The sequence below is a fragment of the Dermochelys coriacea genome, chromosome 6 (genome assembly GCF_009764565.3).
Source record: "Dermochelys coriacea isolate rDerCor1 chromosome 6, rDerCor1.pri.v4, whole genome shotgun sequence".
NCBI lineage: Eukaryota > Metazoa > Chordata > Testudines > Dermochelyidae > Dermochelys > Dermochelys coriacea.
The window spans coordinates 63,588,752-63,607,722 of record NC_050073.1 but is presented as its reverse complement, the minus strand read 5'-3'; the positions used below and the strand labels follow the sequence as shown (position 1 = coordinate 63,607,722).

Genomic DNA, 18,971 nt, shown 5'->3' with positions numbered 1-18,971 from the left:
ATAATGTGTATTTAGGGCTTAGAGGTGTTTTTTTCCTCTTTTGCCCTGGCCAACAGGTCAGTACAGGCCTGTAATTTTTACATGTGCCATCTGTTTGTATTAAATACAAGATTACACTTAAGAGAAATATAATTGGTACAGAAGGCAACTGTACTATATCAGGAAGGAGTATGGTCTAGTAGTTATAGGACGTAATTGGGAACTGAATTCTTTGTTTTTATTCCCATCTTTGTCACTTGCTTGTTGTTTATACTGTTGACATGTAATCTTATCCTCTCCTTGCCTCAGTTACCTCATTTGTAAAATGGAGATAATTACCTACCTAACAGAGCTGTAGTGAGGCTTGCTTGCATCTCATAAAATGCTTTGAGATTCTTGGATGGAAAGTGTTGTGTACATTAAGTGAAAAATATTTTTATACATTAATTTGCTGTAATAAAGAGGAAAAAACAATATAATTTGGGAGACAAATAATCGGCTATAGAGCTTTCACTGCCAAGTCATTGGTTCTAATTCAAACCAGGTTGGTAGTGAACAGAAGGAATCGCTAGAATTAGTGGTCTCAGTCTAGTTCCTAGTGACAAGTATCTGTTTCTACATGGCACTAATCTAACTGATATCAGCTAGAGCTGAGATTAACAACCTCATCAGAAAGGTCAAGGACTGAGGAAAAACAAGGAGATTGATCCCTTAGAGGATGATCCCTCCAGCTCCACACTGAGACTCAGTGGCTGGAGTATTTGCACAGTAGCTGCCATAGACAGTGGGTATAATAGGCCAGGGAGGCTATGCCTCCCCTGACACAGCCATCGCCATTGAATGCCCAGTTGCGGGTTTTGGCAGTTTGCACGGGGGAAGTTTTTCCTTATTATTATGCCCCATGCAGGTTCCAGGCGTCTGAGGAGGCAGTATGTGCTATTCAGCTTCCTGGGTTCATCAGTAATCTCCATGGTCTCCAAGGAGATTACTGATGAACCCAGGAAGCTGAATAGCACATACCGTCTCTTCAGATGCCTCAGAACCTCTGTGGTGCATATCAAAAGCTCAGGTACTTTGGGAAGAGACAGGAGCTTTTCCCATGGGGCAGCTTGGGGTCTCAGGAGGGGAGTTGTAGCGTGGCTGGGGCAGCTCCAGACAGCCCTGGGGCTCCTCTCCACAGGGGGGCAGCCTCGGGGCTCCGGCCGCAAGGGAGGTGGTGGGGAGGCCAGGGTGGAAGGGGCAGAGCCGGGGGGGCTAGCCTCCCTGAACAGGGCTCCACCCACCGCCCTGGTAGCTGCCCATGCCATACCCACCCTGAGGATGAATAGGACTTTAGCGTCCACAACTGTCAGTCTGTCAGTTTTCATAAGCACTAAAATCACTTCAAGAAATAATTCAAGAAAACAGTTCACTGTGACTTAAATTTGTAAGAAGTAAGAGGAAACCTCCCTTCACAATTTTTTTTAAATAAAATCACTTTTTCTTAGTGACAGCTACAATGGAGACATTTAAAAATGACAGAATTTGCTTGAAAAATATTCCACTATGAATAAACATGAAATGTTTAGTTGTATTTGAGTAATCATCCCCGCTGTACAATGTGGGTTGCATGGGGAGAATGTGAAAATCTATTGACATCTTTAGTTACTCAACAAGTTTATTTTTGGGAGTTGATAAATTGGCAGGACATAGTGACCCTATGCAAAGGGAAGGAGTGTAATCATGTGAATGCAGGTATCTTAGCAAATGCTTTATGAATGCTTAGGAAATGGCCTGGAAGGCTATACATCTCTATGCATAAGGTTTTCTGTCATCTTTTCCTCCTGACAACAATAGAAAGACCATGGAGTTTTAACCATTTGTCACAGAATCATAGAATAACAAGGTTGGAAGGGATCTCAGGAGGTCATCTAGTCCAACTCCCTGCTCAAAGCAGAACCAATCCCCAACTAAATCATCCCAGCCAGGGCTTTGTCAAGCCTGACCTTAAAAACCTCAAAGGAAGGAGATTCTACCACCTCCCTAGGTAACGCATTCCAGTGCTTCACCACCCTCCTAGTGAAAAAGTTTTTTGTAATATCCAAACTAAACCTCCTGCACTGCAATTTGAGACCATTACTTCTTGTTCTGTCATCTGCTACCTCTGAGAACAGTCTAGATCCATCCTCTTTGGAACCCCTTTCAGGTAGTTGAAAGCAGCTATCAAATCCCCCCTCATTCTTCTCTTCTGCAGACTTAAACAATCCCAGTTCCCTCAGCCTCTCCTCATAAGGCATGTCTGGCAGTCCCCAATCATTTTTGTTGCCTTCCGCTGGACGCTTTCCAATTTTTCACATCCTTGTAGTGTGGGGCCCAAAACTGGACACAGTACTCCAGATGCTGAATAGAGTCCACTATTGTCTATTGTGGGGAACGATCACGACCCTCGAGCTGCTGGCAATGCCCCTACTTTATACAGCCCAAAATGCCATTAGCCTTCTTAGCAACAAGGGCACACAGTTGATTCATATCCAGCTTCTCATCCACTGTAACCCCTAGGTCCTTTTCTGCAGAACTGCTGCCTAGCCATTCGATCCCTAGTCTGTAGCGGTTCATGGGATTCTTCTGTCCTAAGTGCAGGATTCTGCACTTGTCCTTGTTGAACCTCATCAGATTTCTTTTGGCCCAATCCTCTAATTTGTCTAGGTCCCTCTGTATCCGATCCCTACTCTCCAGCATATCTACCACTTCTCCCAGTTTAGTGTCATCTGCAAACTTGCTAACGGTGCAGTCCGCGCCATCCTCCAGATCAGTAATGAAGATATTGAACAAAACCGGCCCCAGGAGTGACTCTTGGGGCACTCTGCTTGATACCCGCTGCCAACTAGACATGGAGCCATTAATCACTACCCTTTGAGCCTGATGATCTAGCCAGCTTTCTATCCACCTTATAGTCCATTCATCCAGCCCATACTCTTTAACTTGCTGGCAAGAATACTGTGGTTTACGTGACAGAAATGTTCTTGTCTTAGTTCAATTAATATTTTAGAAACATCTTTATGCAAAGTCATAGTATAGATGCTGTGAAGCCAAATAAAGTTACTTCAGAATCTTTTAACTTAATAGTTTTTGGGACTGGAGATCTCCATGTTAAATTTGGGATTAGTCTGGATAAATGAGCTGAGTGGAAACTTTGCAGATCCATAACCACTTATGAGGGTCGTATGCTTTATTGGGAACAACTATAGGTTGTATTCTGAATCAGCTCAGGGCAAGACGTGCTGCATGGTTGTGTGGCCTACTCCAACAAGCATAGATACCTTAATATTTCCTTGCATATTATTAATGCTGAGTGTAAATAGGCAAGGAGAACGATTGCTGGAAAGCACGGTCTGAACAAAAGCACAATTGTATTCTGCATAGCACTGATGATGTTCAGGCTGGCGACTATATGCTTTGCACTCTGGCTGGGAATACTACAGCAAACAGGGTCAAAAACTGACAGTAACAACTGCAGACTCTTGCAGTAACTCTCCCCTCTCCATTATAAACACTCTGCACCTGGCTGACTGTTACACAAAGCTATCACCACTCATTCAGTGGAGTTGGTAAAGAAAGGTTGGAGGAGGGAAACTTATCCTTTCCAGCGCTAAATTCCTAGTTTGGAGAGCTGACATGAGTTTGCATGGAGTATGTTTGTTCTTTGGTTAATGGTTTACAGAAGTATCTGGGAAGTTACTTTGAAAGAAAGCTGAATCTATTTGTGTCTCAACATTGCCATATCTTACACGGGCAAAATTTCCCCCCACCCCCCAATGATGGGGCAATGCTCTGTCCCTTGCCCTCTGATGCCCCAGAAACTGCTCAGACCCACTTTCTTGTAGTGTTCAGGCTGTATTTTATTCTAAACTTCTCCACCCACTCCAGTACAGTGCAACATTCCAGTTTTAAATCCCTACATCTTTCAGCCTGCCTTTACTAGGGCCCTAGGAGGTAAAACAATCTCCCTCTCTTGGGAGCTCTTTCATTCTATGCTCCACTAGCCCCTCATTGTCATCCTCATCTTTCCCGCCCCTTGGAATACTTCCTTCCTGGCTTTTATCAGGTTAGTCAGCTGAGGGTTAATTGGTTCCTCACTTCCTCACACTGTCCTTCTAATTAGCTAACTGTTCAATCAACCATCACTGGGGGAAATAAATTGAGGCTACAGTGATTAGAATGCTGACCCACCTGTTGCACTTGAAAGTTATTTTCAAAATTCAGTAACTGTTTTTCATTTTCACTGTTTCCAATAGTTTCTCAAAAGTGTAAATGAAAGGTTTCCTTACTCTCAACCCCTACTTGTATACTCACCTATTAATTATATAATGTCATAGATGTGCATGTTGCAGCTATTTTTGACCTGTCTTACCCTAGTTTGCAGTGTTTGTTATGGCTGCAAAGGTACTGTATGTAGATCTTCACCTCTCAAATGGCCTTGGTTAGTTTTCATGTTGTGTTATTTTGGGAATGTGTTTTTTGCATAATTTTAAGAAAAAATGTTTGGCAAAACTGCCCCCACTGTCCAGCATTTCTTGAGTTATAACTTATATGCTGAATGATATTTCTAGAGATAAGAGGTCAGCCAACAATTTCAGGTGTCGCTAACAGACCCTTGCTTAAAACACCCTTTTCCACCAGCATCCTTCCTCTCTTGTGCAAAATAGCTGTGGCCAAATGCAATGTGATGTTGTGAGATCATTGCTTTTCTCACTTATCGCCAGGGCAGAGCACTATGTATGAATTTGGCCTGTGTTGCTCTGGGGCTGCAAAACCTTGGAATGTGTTCCTGGAGTTTTCTGGTTGGTTGGTAATATGTGTCACTGGGCTAGTTCATTTTACTTACTGAGTGGTTGCAATGTGTGGATTCTCCCTCATTGCTGGAAATGAGTACAGAAGATCTAGGATGACTAGAGGAATACTTTATTTTAAAATAATAAATATTAATACATATTGCATACATTAATAGATAACCGTATAGACTGAGAGGTAGTTAGGTGCTTGAAGCATCAGATTTGAGCTTCATGTAGTTTTACCCTGAAGGATCTTTTGGAGGATACCTTATTTAAAAAGAAAAAAAAACAGAGGGTTTATCCCCTCTAAAATGAGATCTTTAATGATCAAGTACTTTTCAGAAGAATAGGGTTTGCCTGCTTGTCACTTGCCATGTTTCTTTCTTGCTTCACTTTTGTCTAGCATATGGCAAGCTGGCTTCCTGCATAGCCTCCAGAAGCAGCTGCATAAAGTTGGTGTGGTACATATATAGATCAGGAAGCACTTTGGGGGTGCTTTGAGAGGAAAGTTGCTGTATAAATAACATAATATAGGTAATGAAATTAATATAAATAATAAAAGGGTGTAGTAGAACTTATTTGGTTATTGAACTTATTTTGTTCCATTACCATTATCTTTCTAGTTTCTGGAAATAAATAAGTCTGGGGCAGGGAACAAATGTTTTGTTTTAATTTAGGTTTGCAGTGAGTCATTGAAGAATTAATAGCTAAGATAGGCTCCGTATTCTTGCATATGAGCTGATCAAAAAATTTGGGGGGGAAATTGAAGTAATTTTTTGTTACACTGGTTTTGCCAGAACTTCTATGGAAAACTTTTGGGTTTTAAATGTTTTGTTTTTTTTTTTTCCACTCCTCCCACAGCCCTTGCATCCACCTTTTCCTCTTTCCACTTTGTCAATTAAAAACAAGGACAACGGGAAGGGGGGAAGCAAAAGTAAAGTTTTTCACTTCTTAGACTGATTCAGTGCCCCTTCCATCTTGGCACAGGCTTCCCCTAAGAACAGGATAATTGGAAGCTTCTGAGAGGGCTCCAAAGAAGCCCAGGTCTCCTATGAGATCTGCAGTTTCTTTCATTCTATGCTCCGCTAGCCCCTCATTGTCATCCTCATCTTTCCCGCCCCTTGGAATACTTCCTTCCTGGCTTTTATCAGGTTAGTCAGCTGAGGGTTAATTGGTTGCTCACTTCCTCACACTCTCCTTCTAATTAGCTAATTGTTCAATCAAGCATCACTGGGGGAAATGAATTGAGACTACAATGATTAGAATGCAGACCCACCTGTTGCACGTGACCTTGACCTCTAAGCTCAGTACCCATTGAGTTGAGGGACTCTTCCACCAGTAGTGGCAGCGCCAAAAATCCCTGGAGGTCAAGGGAGAGACATGGCTCTGACAGAGCTTCAGTACTGTTTACCAGGGACAAGGAGGGCAAGCATAATCACCTGATCTGGTACCATCAGGCTCAGGCCTGCCATCGGCAGCTACCTATTCCGTACCCTCAGTACAGAGCAAGCAATGGCACCAGACTCCATTGGCACCAACATTGGTATGCCCGCCATCGACGGTACCATGATCTTCAGCTACCACATCCTTGGCTACTGCATTGGTACTGTTTCCCTGCTTGGTACTGCAAGAGTTTAGATATGTGAGGGACCTGTCCATAGTGGATGAGCTAGAATCCCCACTCCTCATGGGTATCAAGCATGTCTTGGCACTAACACCTTGGTCTCCAGACTGCTATTGTTCCCTGGTACCACAGGACTCTCCACCCTTTTCTATGCAGACTCTTTCATTGGATGATGAGGAGGAGGGTGAATGGGATTACTAATCAATGTCTTCAATTTCAGTCCAGGATTCCCCAAAATAATTTGTCAGGAACTCTTTCTTTGACAGTGACAGGGAAGATTGCACTGTCATCAAGAGTGGTAGAAACCAACCCTGCATGCCGACTCCTCCCCACTATGGCTATACTGGGATCCCTGGACTGCTTACCAACAGCATTTCTCCAGACCACCGGTACCGTCTCCAAGGGACACTAGGGTTGTTCAGTCCTCTGCTCCCCAACCAGTTCCCTCACAGGAGATGTTTGAGGAATAGGAGGCCAGGATGGATAAAGAGACCGCTCCTCAAGCACCCGTCTCATTCTTGTCCCCAGATGAAATGGTTATGCCTCCACCACCTTTCCGGCTGACATTTTAAGACCTTATGAAGAGGGCAGCTGATGCTCTTCAGATTCCACTTGAAGAGGGCAGGGATTCACAACACAAGCAGTTGGGTATCCTACAGTCAGCAACATTCTCCAGGATGATGTTACCCATTAACAAGATGTCCCTGGATCCAACTGAGACTGTATGGCAAACACCTGCTACTTTTCTACCAACATGTAAAAGGCTGGATAAAAAGTATTATGCTTCCTGTAAAGACTCTGATTTCTTGTTCTCCCACCCTCCACCTAACCCCTAGTTATGGATGAGGTAAATGAAGAGGGCATGCAACACTTCTCCAGGTCTACTCCACGTGACCAGGACCAAAAGAGACTGGATGTATTTGGACGGAAATCCTATTTGTCAGCAACCCTGCAGTTCCAGATTGCAAACTACCAGGTAGTCATTGCCAAATACAGTTTACAAACTACAATAGATGGATGACTTTTATTGAACATCTGCCCTAGGAACATAGGGAGCAATTCCAGATTATCATTTCAGAAGGTCAAATATTGGCTAGGACTGCTCTTCAAGCATCCTTGGTTGTAGTGGCCACTGCCACCAGGTCCATCTATATGGCGGTAGTTATGCACAGGGCATCATGGCTCCAGTTCTTGGAATTTCCAAGAGAAGTACAGAATAATGTTGAGGACCTCCCCTTATAGTCATAGGCTTTTCCTGGAGACCCTCAATGAGTCCTTCGATACACTGAAGAACTCTAGATCCCTTTATGTTCCTTGGGCCTATATATACACCTACAAATAAAAGATGGTGTAGTAGGTCATTCACTGCCCAGAGATTGCATCCTGCTTAGTCTTCTGGATTTCATATAGCCACCAAACCCCCCAGGAAAAGACATAAGTTCAGAGAAAGAGGGCTGCCCACCTGCCCCCCTACAAGACCACCCAACCATTGGGCTGATCGAGGATTTGAATCCCCCTGCATCTCTGGTTTTACAGCTATGCCCATTTTCCCACCATTCTCTCTTTGGAGACCACCGTTCCCATTTTCAACATGCCTGGAGATGGATCACTTAGACAAGTGGGTCATAATATTGGGCTGTACCATCCCTTTGACATCACTCCTTCCCTTCAATTTCCCTTCCCCATCCCTCTTCAAGGACCCCTCTCACAAGCTTGTGTTAAGACACAAGGTAAACTCTCTCCTCCAGTTAGGAGCAATAGACCCAGTCCCTCCCCCTCACTGGGGCAAGGGTTTTTATTCAAAGTATTTCCTTGTACCAAAGAAGGACAGAGGATGGAGATCAGTCTTAGATCTAAGACTTGTAAACAAGTTCGTAAAGCCTCACAAGTTCAAGATGACTCTGACAGCTATAATTCCTTCAGTGGAGAAGGGGGGGATTGATTTTCAGCTCTTGATGTCCACAGTATTGCTTAAGAACGTACCAATGTCTGCGATATGTAGGGCCGCTACATGGGCTTCAATACATACATTTTCAAAGTACTATGCTTTAATCCTGTTGTCAGATTTGATGTGGCTCTGGGTACTGCAATACTTTCTTCAGTTCTGGACGTAGTTCTGACGCTCCCTCCTCCCCCTGGAGAAACTGTTTGGAAGTCACCTGAAAAGGAGCACCCACAGGGACACTACTCAAAGAAGAGGTTACTCACCTTGTGCAGTAACTGTAGTTCTTTGTGATGTGTGTCCCTATAGGTGCTCCACTACCCGTCCTTTCCTCCCCTCTGCTTCAGGCTGTTCTCTGTGGAAACATTCAGGTGGAGAAGGAACTGCGTGCAGTTGGCCCATATATCTCTATATAGCCTCAGTGTCTAGCATGAGGAGGCATAGCATGCATGTGCAGGCTTTACAAGCACTGCTAATGGGAAAATCTCCAGTCATGGGCTCAAGAGGCACACGAACGCCTGAAGTAGATTACCCATAGGGAAATACATTTTGAAGAACTGCAGTTACTCCACAAAGTGAGGAACCTTCTTTATTTCAAAAAGCCGTATCTTTTTAAAAACACATTTCATTTGAAAAAACTTTGACTAGCTGTCATAGTGGTTTTTAAGGGAATTTACCTTAACTCATGTTACTTTAGGCTACCACATATAGGCACTGATCCTGCAATCAGATCTGTGTGGGCAGACTGCGGTATATGTGCAGAGCTCCACTTATTTCAGTGAGGTGCTGCACATGTGCAGGTGTCCACCCACACACATGATTGCAGGAGGTGTAGAGAATATTTTAAAATGGAATTAAGGTACAGATTCCATCTCCTATATTCACAAGGAAGATTGTGGAGCAAGCTTAAGAATATGTTAACCATAAAATCCCTTGCTTGGTCCAAAATCTTTCATCTTTACCATACTTGGATTCCAGCTTTTAGTTTATCTATTTGCGGAGTCTTCACAGAGAGATTCTCATGAACACCTCCCCTCCCTGCTCTTCCCCCTCCCTCCCCCTATGCTCCTGGGAACTACCTTCTCTCCCATCCACAATCACATAACATTCCTGTGGCAGCTACAGAAATTGCTTATGTCATTGGTTTGCAATCTGGTTTTTATTGGAGCCTCCCAGTCCTTGGGATGGATTAATGGCTGGGTGCTGCAGCCCCCATCCCTCAAGATGCTGCTAGCCTTCATTTCTTCTATCTTCTCTCTCTCTTCAGCCCCTTTCTATCTATTTTCTTAACTTTTGTTTTTGTGTATTTTTTCTATGTCTATTTTAGTAAGTTTAGTATATAATATTTAATACGTTTTTCTGCTCCTCTCCTTTGATTCCGTCTTTGTCCCCTTCCCTGTTCCTCCAAGTACCAGAAGGCTACATGTTGCTGGGAGTGAGAGGCTTCCCCTGGTCCCACCCAAAGCTGCAGGAGCAGAGCAGCTTGTACTAGTAGCCTACCCATGTGAACTGATCCTGCAACCAGCTCTATTTAGGAGCAGGAAGAGAAGGAAAGTGGGTTTCACAGATCTATGTATGTCCCACTTAAATCAAACAGAAGCATGTTTAGAGAAGCATGGATCTGGGGTTCTGCAGCTTTCCCAGCCACAATGCTCGTCACTTCTGTCTTGTGCCTCCTACACCGTTTGGGGCAACACTGGTTTACATGGAAAAAGTAATATTAGGGAAGTATTATTTTTATTATAAACTCCATCTAGTGAGAAGTGTTATTTCCTTTCCATAGTTTATTTCTGCTCTTCACTTAATCTCCCCCTGTCATCTGTTCTGTTGTCCTTTGTCCTCCTCATCACCTGCATATGTTTCCCAGCTACTTCCTTCCCTGTTCCCTTAAACATGTTGACCAGCTACTTGGTCCTCTTCTCCCATCTGGACATACCACCTGGCTGCCTCTTTCTGCTTTCCTAGATAGTTCCCTTTCACTGGTGGCTTTGGACTCTGAGATTAATTCTTGTTTCTTCCTCCTCATGAAGCAGAAGTCCTAGTAGAGGCAGCTAGGCAGTCAGGCTAGCTTCATCTCATTTCCAGGTATTTATAAATCTCTCCAGGCTCTTGTTGGCAATGAAGTCCTTGGAGGCCTTTAGAAGCAGCCTGGGATCAAGGAGGAGGAGCCAGCACCATAAGAGCAGCCCATCCTGAGGTCTGCAGCACGTGCTCTGTCATTGATTGGTGTTTTATGTCCCACTCCTAGCAGAGAGGCATTTCAGGGAATTAGAGCCCCGGTACAGGAGTTCTTGTCTCAGGATTAGCTATTTCTCTTCCCCAATCCTTTTTGCAGAGGCAGTTTTTGTTTTTTTTAAAAAACAAACAACAAGGAAACAACCAACCAAAAAACAAAACCCAGGCCTGTGTGGAGGCAGTTCACGGAGAGGGATCATGAACTGCTTTTGGAGATTACCCTTCACTCCACCCTAAAGTAGTCACCAATGGTATTACAGAGAGAGAAGCAAGGAGTAGGGACCATAGAGCTAGTATTTAGAACTAGTATGACGGTTCTTAATGTGAGAGAGATGCACGATGTTTTAAAAATTAAAATGGCTCTTGTATAGAAGAGGTAGTGCTCACAGTGAGCAGGCACTGAACACCAGATTCTGAACAATAATTTTCTGTTTCATCTGAGCAAGCCAAATAAATGTTAAATGGTTATTGTTTATTTGTATTGCTGTTGTGCCTAGGAGCCCTGGGCAAGGATGAGGACCCCATTGTGCCAGGTGCTGTACAACCACAGAGCAAAAAGATGGTCCCTGACTCAAGGAACTTACAATCTAAGGCCATGTCTACACTAGGGAGCTTACAGCTGTAGCGGGGCAGCTGAGCCGCTGTAAGATCGCTTGTGTAGCCACTCTATGCCGATGGGAGAGAGCTCTCCTGTTGACATAGTAAAACCACCTCCACAAGCGGCAGTAGCTATGTCGGCGAGAGAAACTCTCCCACTGACATAGCGCTGTGCACACTGCCATTTATGCCCTCGAAACTGTCGCTCAGGGGTGTGATTTTTTTTTTTTCACAGCCTTGGGCAACTTAAGTTTTGCCAACATAGATCATGTCTACACTACCATTTAAGTGTAGTGGGGAGGGTTTTGGATGGTGGTAGGGAGATTAGGTTCCCTGTTTTAATCATATTGAGCTTGAGCTGATGACTGGACATCCACAAGAAGATGTCAGAGAGACAGGCCAAGATTTTAGTTTTTACAGAAGGTACAACAATTGCAAAAGAATGTTAAAGGTTGTTTGCATGAGGGATGAGTGGGAGTTCAGTTTGTGCCCTTTTTTGCTTCATTATAATATATGAAAAGCCTGAAATATTTGTGGGTGTGTGTGGAGGGGTCCTTTTTTTTTTCTTAGTATCAGAATTGCAGGTCTTCCTTCTTTCAAAGACTCTGATTAGAGAGCTAGTAACATTATGCCATTGCAAGAGTTGAGAAATGAAAGTTGAGCAATTAAGGGGGAATTTTGTTTTTTAGTTACTGATATTCTTGACGTTTCTAAGTATTAAAAAACCTAATAAGAAACATCACTTCTTATTTTTAATGAACATTATAAATAAGATAAAGGGTGGGGCAAACCCTCAATTTCTTGAAAGTGGGGAGTAAGTTTCAGATAATCATTAATGGATAATCATTAATAGAGAAAGTCCCCACCTCTTCTCTACTTACTACCACTTTAAATACAGCTTTGTGCATGAGGCCTTACTATAATGTTCACAGCAAGGTGGAAGCCAAAATATTACCATTAAATAAATAAATTATCCAGCTTTGCTGAAAGGTTGAATAGTATTTTTCTGCCAATGGCTGCATTCGGCATGTCATAGTTGTTACTTATTGATCTTGTATGTTGCAGAAAAAACAGTATTGCACTTAGTTACAGTACAGATGTCTATATCTACAAAGCTATTTACCTTCAAATCCCTCTTCAAAACTCTTTGCCATGATGCCTACAAAAAACTTGATAGCAGTTAGGTTGTTGGTGTGCAGAGGCCACTGCCTATACCAATACTGTCTCATTGTTTCTTTGTACTTCCCATCTGTCTATAGCCATCTGCTGTCTCTTGTCTTATACTTAAGATTGTAAGCTGGTTAGGGCAGGGACCATTTTTCTGTTCTGTTTGTACAGCACTTCACATCATAATATGTACGTAACAGGGCACTCCATGAAATGCTTTTTTCCCTCATGGTGTTCTATAATGTCACACAAAGAAAGGAAGCAAATATATTAATTAGAGGAGATGCTTTTGTAATTGCATTTGAAATTGTAGGTGGTAATGCATGCACTTCAGAAAAATGTTACTGGGTAGGCTGTGCCATCTCTTGTGGAACAATTTTTGTTCACGTGATCTCTTTGGGGCACCAAAGGCATGTGGTAATAAATGCTGGACTGTTGTCCTGTTGTACTGAATGTGCAAAGGGAAGGGAGAATGCAGGTGCAAGATGAACTGTGCTTGCAGAAACCAGCATACTTCAAGGTTCACAAGGCAGTTAGTTCATTCTTCCTTCTAATATTCTATCCTAGGACATTTCACTCTGCTCTCGGTTGCAGCCTTCTTGTACATTGCAACAGTAGTGGAAATGAGCTGTTGTCTGTGCTTGACCTCAAATTTTACATACCCAAAACAAACACCGGGGTAGTGGAAACATGTCAGATTCTTCAGCCATAGGCCCTGAGTCTGCAAGCTGCTTTAGGGAAGCCCATGTGCCTGCACAAAACCCCATTGTGGAGCATTATGCGAGCATAGGAGTTCACCTGCATGGAACATCTTGCAGAGCTGGGGCCCGGGACTGTGCTTAAACAAAAGAAAGCAGGCTGGTTTTAGCAAGACAGTAGTTTAGGAATGGTCCATGCAGCATAAATCTAATCTTATTTTTAAGGGACATCGTCGATTTAAAAATTACTCTTGTCAGAATTTTTCCCCTAATGTTCTTGCAAGTAACACACCTAAGATTAAAGAAAACAAATATTTCTTTAATTGTTTTATTTGCTGTCTTTGACAAAACTGTTTTCTTTATATAGTCAGTTTCTCCTGTAGTTTGGGATTTTTCACACAGCAACAGGGAAAAGAAAATGTATTTTTGAAAACCACAAAAATTGGCACGGGGGCTCAAAAACAAAGAGAACAATTAGTTATTTAAAGTCATAGCCACTGTACAATCTAATCAATCACAAAAAAATAGTTAAAAGTAGTTTCAGGTTCAAAGCGTATTTTAAGTAAGATTTAATAATTTTATTAAGATAATGTTGAAGTAAAAAGAAAACGGTACAGAGTTTAGGCATAGAAGTTTCTGGTTATACTACTACTTAGCTTTCCTCATGTGTAAATCTCAAAGCACTCTAAATAGGTGTCTATTGATATACCTGTCTTACAATGCAGGAAACCAGTTTTGCCAAGGTTCACAATTTTACATTTAATGTTTTTTCTTAAAGCCTCAGCCCCTGGAGACAAATGATTGTGAGAATTTTGGCTTTCATATTTTTAAGTGAGTTTCTGGCCCTCATGGTTGCTGAGAAAAGCTTAAAAATGTGCCCCAAGTGTATAGTAAAAGCTCAAAACCAAGAGGGCAAATGAAAATTAGCAACCCAAAATGTATGTACTGTATTATTTTTAAATTGTCATGATTTTTAAGCCAGTTTCATGATGATTTGGGGGTCTCAGCTTATGTTTTTGAATGTTTGGGGTTGGCAGTGCTGAAAGCCAAAGTGTTCAATCTTAGGTAAGTTTCAGAGTAGCAGCCGTGTTAGTCTGTATTCGCAAAAAGAAAAGGAGTACTTGTGGCACCTTAGAGACTAACAAATTTATTTGAGCATAAGCTTTCGTGAGCTACAGCTCACTTCATCGGATGCATCTGATGAAGTGAGCTGTAGTTCACGAAAGCTTATGCTCAAATAAATTTGTTAATCTTAGGTAAGGCACTTAAATAGTGAGCTGCTGAGACCTCTGATCTAACACTGTCCCATTTCCTATGCTACAGTGTCAGGCTCTATATCCCACAAGTATGTACATTTTTTTCACTTGCCTAGCCTACCTGCACCAGGAGAATTTGTAAACAGAATTGTTTTGTGAGCATAACATCCCAGAAGAAGGCCTACTGGATATTTTGTCTCTGATATGCACCCCAATTATCAGTTGTAATAGCTTAATTTCTGCTTAATGGATATGTAACTATTTTTAACAGTGCAAATTGCGAAGAGGGGTTTCCTCAGTGGAAAGATAAACTGGATGTGTAGTCTTCGTGGGTAAAACAATGTTCTCCAAAAGTCATCCTCCTGGTGTGGTTTGAAGAGATGCTAACTGGATGCTTTTTTGCAAATCAAACAGTAGATGTGAGAGAGAGAAAGGGAAAGCTATTATGTAGGGCTAAAATATGCTGGAAATCCCCAGCTCTGTGGAGTTGCTATGTGGTTTTAAAACCCTTTCACTGCCTTGTATGGCAACGGGAAGTGGGAGTGGCCCAGGCCTGCTTGAGCAGGGAGGGAGCGGGAGAGATGGCTCCTGACTTAGGCAGTTGTGCTGATGAAGTGGAAGAGCTGGTTTCAGTTCTGTATAGTGCATGTGTGTTTAGGAGGCGGGTGCTTCTGGTTTCCTTGCCTGGGAGTTGTGCAATCCTTTAGGTCGGAGAAAGCGCCCTCCCTCGCTGCCGCCGCAGCCGCCTTGTTGGTTTTTTTAAAGCTGTGAGCTCAGCCGATGAGTCAGAGCCATGCAATCCTGACACTGCATCGTGGGACTGGAGGTGAGAGAGAATCAAAAACAGGAGCTGTAGATTTCGGCCAAGTACAGTGCAGGACTTCGCTTTGCTTGTACACAGAAGGGGAGCTGAGGAGTGACCACTTCGTGGGATATTCTTGATTGCAAGAGAACTTCCTGCTTCTTTCCTGGGAGCCCTGAGGATCGGATCTGGAAAACACTTTTTTGTCTTTTCTTGGGAAGTGAAGCGGAGAGAGAGGGAGGAATCGCTCTGTTGCATAATTCTGACAGTGTCTGTCTCCTATTAGGACGAGGTAAATTGAAATCTAGGGTTCTTATAAGGTCCAAAGGGCCTGTGCACTCCTGCACCTTAATCAACACCATAGAGGCTATTTGAATCATGGCTGTGGTTTTTGCAAGCCTGAAGGTTTGCAGCAAGGAGCTGGGGGTGGAGGAAATGGGGAGATTGAGTGCTTGGTAACTTTGTTTGCTTTTTATTTTTATTTATTTTTTGTCTGTATAATGCACGCAAACTGCGTATGTGCAGCTACGCAGCTCAACGCTGCTAATGGACCGCTTCAACAGGAAGACTGCCTTTTTAGTGTGGAAACTTGGTACAGAGAATTCTGGCTAATATTAATTTTAATGAAATGTGGTAAATTGCCCTTTGGGTGGAGAGTTGCGTATGGTATGAGAGCAGAGGGGCGATTCAAATTGCATTGCTGTTGTTCGTTATTTGACAGCTGCTGCAGTCTTGCTGTGTGCAATTTAAAATTAATACCCCTCTTTTTGTCTTAAAATTTTAGATTAAACTTAGTGTTAACAAACATGAGGGACTTATGTTTAGTACAGGTAAGAACTGTACAAGATTTTCCTCATCCCCAGCCTCCCAAATCTTTACCACGTTTATCTTAATTCTGAGCCATATACTCTGCTATCCTAATTCTGGACCTTTTGAGTACAGATTCTTAAGTGTGACAAGCTGGGTGGGTTTTGGCATGTATAAATAGGTGTTAGGACATGCTTTGCTTGTTTTCTGATAGGTATCCAAGTCCCTTGGAACAGGTTTCTGTGCTTTCTGTAGGTCAATGCTTTTGGCTCAGGTTCTGAAATCTCCATGCACCCAGGTATTTGATTGCAATAACTGCAAGCCTGTATCCAAATTTTAGATACCTTGTGCAAGGAAACTGATTTCAGTACTTAATATCACTTTCAGATCTCAACACTAGCCTGTAAGGTGCCTGGTTTGAGCATCCCATAAGGACAGAGAAGCAGCCAATGGGATAATCTGCAGTTTACCACCACCTAAAAATTTTTGCTAGTTAGTTTACTTATGGTTAGAAATATGATGCAAGCTAGGGAAGGTTAAAGTGAACCAGTGCTTAAGTTAGGTAACTGCAATGATTTCCTACTCCCAGAATATTAAATTGGTTCCTCTGATGGCTGTTCCTGTTGAAATCAGTGGGAATTTTGCCATTTGCTTGGGAACATGATTAGGGCCTGTATTTGAGAGTGTTTCATTATGAAGGTGGACATATTTGGCTCTGAACTGCTGGACTCTAAAAACATTCAGCTCTAACAATCTCAGTTCCTTGGGGGCCTGGAAGTTAGTTTGTGTATTTTGATGTTTCAAAGATTGCAATTGCACTGTGGGGGCGGGAGAGAGAAACTATTCTGTCTTCTGGAGTGGTTTAGGGAAGTAGGTGGAGAAGTTGAGGGTAATGTATAATCAAGCTAGATCACTCACTCTGAAGCACTATCTTGCTATAACTATTTTTTTTTATCCTTTCTTAAATAACAAAGTGCATTTCTTACACTCTAAATGGTTTTGATCTGTGTTTCTATCTGTTAAATGTAATAAATTAAAACAAATTAGTTTTAACTTTAGGTAAGTGAAAATGCCCTTTACACTGTAAATGCATTCATGGCAAGGATTCAGTATATCAATCTCCCCTCTGTTTTTTTCCACCAAATGCATCCGATGAAGTGAGCTGTAGCTCACGAAAGCTTATGCTCTAATAAATTTGTTAGTCTCTAAGGTGCCACAAGTACTCCTTTTCTTTTAGTCAGATTATCTGACATTGGTCTATAAAACATATGGCTGCCCAGACAAGATTTAAGGCATAGCTCCTGCTGAGGAGAGACTGGAATAATTAATGCTGTGTGCATAAGCTGTGGCCCTATGGGGTGGACTTAATTAATGTTCCTGGATTGTGATAGGACTTCCTCTGTGTGTGCCCTGTACATTACTCCTGTTAAGAGCCTGGTATGTCTGTTGTGGTCCATTGGTGGCAAATGGAAATTGCTAGTACCCATTCTAAACTTGTCTCATCTGCAATACGGTGTTACCGTATCCTTAGTTTAGTACGAGTGACAGTCCCTGCTGAACTCTGGCCCTAGGCTGGAATAGAAAAGGTATTGCAAGCCAGCATTGTGGTACATTAGCAGTGCTATGGGTGAGGTCTAGGACTGAATAACAGAGAAAGGAGGGTCTACTGATTAGGGTGCTAGCCTAAATCTTGAGAGACCTAAATTCAGTTCCCAGCTCTACCGCATACTTCCTGTGTGATCTCAGGCAAGTCAGTTAGCAATTCTGTACCTAAGTTCCCATCTGTAAAATGGGAATAATAGCACTTCCTTACCCTATATAGGTGTTGTGAAAATAAATGCATTAAAAATTCAGGTGCTCAGATACAATGGTGATGAAGGTTGTGTAAGTACCTAAAATAGTGGATGCTGCAGTTCAGGAATGAGGTACAGTGGCAGTGCAGCAACAGGCAAGGTTGCAAAAAAGTCAGCCTCCTCTGTGTCTGAATTCTGATAAATGTTAGTTTTATAAACACTACATTCACTCAAACATTTTAGGTTCCATTTCCTTTAGCCTGCAATTTCAGAAAGGGGGCTTTTGGAAAAAATACAAAGGGAGTATAGAAGAACAGACCTGCAAAGATTTAAATCGTGATTTGGGGATGTCAGTAATTCAGGCAGAGGTTATGGGTATATTACAGGAGTGGGCGGGCAAGGTTCTGTGGCTTGCAATGTGCAGGATGTTAGACTAGATGATCATGATGGTTCTACTGGCATTAAAGTCTGAATCTAAAGTACTGGTCAGAGAGCTGTCATGATGATGATTGAGCTTTTCTATAGATAGCAATAGCCAGGCATGTGTGGTTTTTTTTGTTTGTTTGTTTTTGGTTTGGTTTTTTTAAGAAAAATGTTGCAATTATATTGAAGCAGTATGATGCTATCATAATAGTCTATTATTTACACAAAAGGTAAATAGCAGGATCTCCCAAAGATCTGTAGTGGACCAGTGCTGTTCAGCATATTCATAAACAATCTGGATGGAGGCAAACATGAAGTGGCAAAGTTTGCGGGTGATACGAAATTGCTCAAGATAGATAAGTCCAAAGCTGACTGCAAAGAGTTATAAAGGGATCTAGCAAAACTGGGTGACTGGGCAACAAAATGGCAGATGAAATTCTGTGTTGATAAATGCAGAGTAATACACATTGGAAAACATAATCTCAACTATACATACAATAACGGGGTCTAAATTAGCTCTTACTGCTCAAGAAAAGAGATGTTGGAGTCACTCTGGATAGTTCTCTGAAAACATCTGCTCAGTGTGCAGTGGCAGTCAAAAAAGCTAACAATGTTAGGAACCATAGAAAAAGGATATATAATAAGACAGAAAATATAATGCCACTATGTAAATCCATGTTATGCCCACAGCTTGAATTCTGCTTGAGGTTCTGGTTGCCCCATCTTCAAAAAGATGTAAAGAATTGGAGTAGGGTAAGAAAAATGGTTAAAGTATGGAAAAGTTCCTTACGAAGAGCGATTTAAAAAGACTGGAACTGTTCAGGGTAGAAAAGAAAC

The 18,971-nt window shown here is 42.2% G+C and overlaps 1 protein-coding gene across 4 annotated transcripts in view; it reads left to right on the top strand.

Annotated features, from left to right (window-relative positions):
- The window catches only part of MIDEAS (mitotic deacetylase associated SANT domain protein), a 106,423-nt gene that overhangs the window by 32,502 nt on the left and 54,950 nt on the right, over positions 1–18,971 (top strand). The window contains exon 1 of one of the 4 annotated variants that reach the window (XM_038406845.2): positions 14,861–15,403. The exons of the other annotated variants lie outside the window; for them this stretch is intronic. The gene's annotated coding sequence lies outside the window, so the exon portion shown is untranslated. Of the gene's footprint in view, positions 1–14,860; positions 15,404–18,971 lie in introns of those variants that run through there. 4 annotated transcript variants of the gene reach the window in all.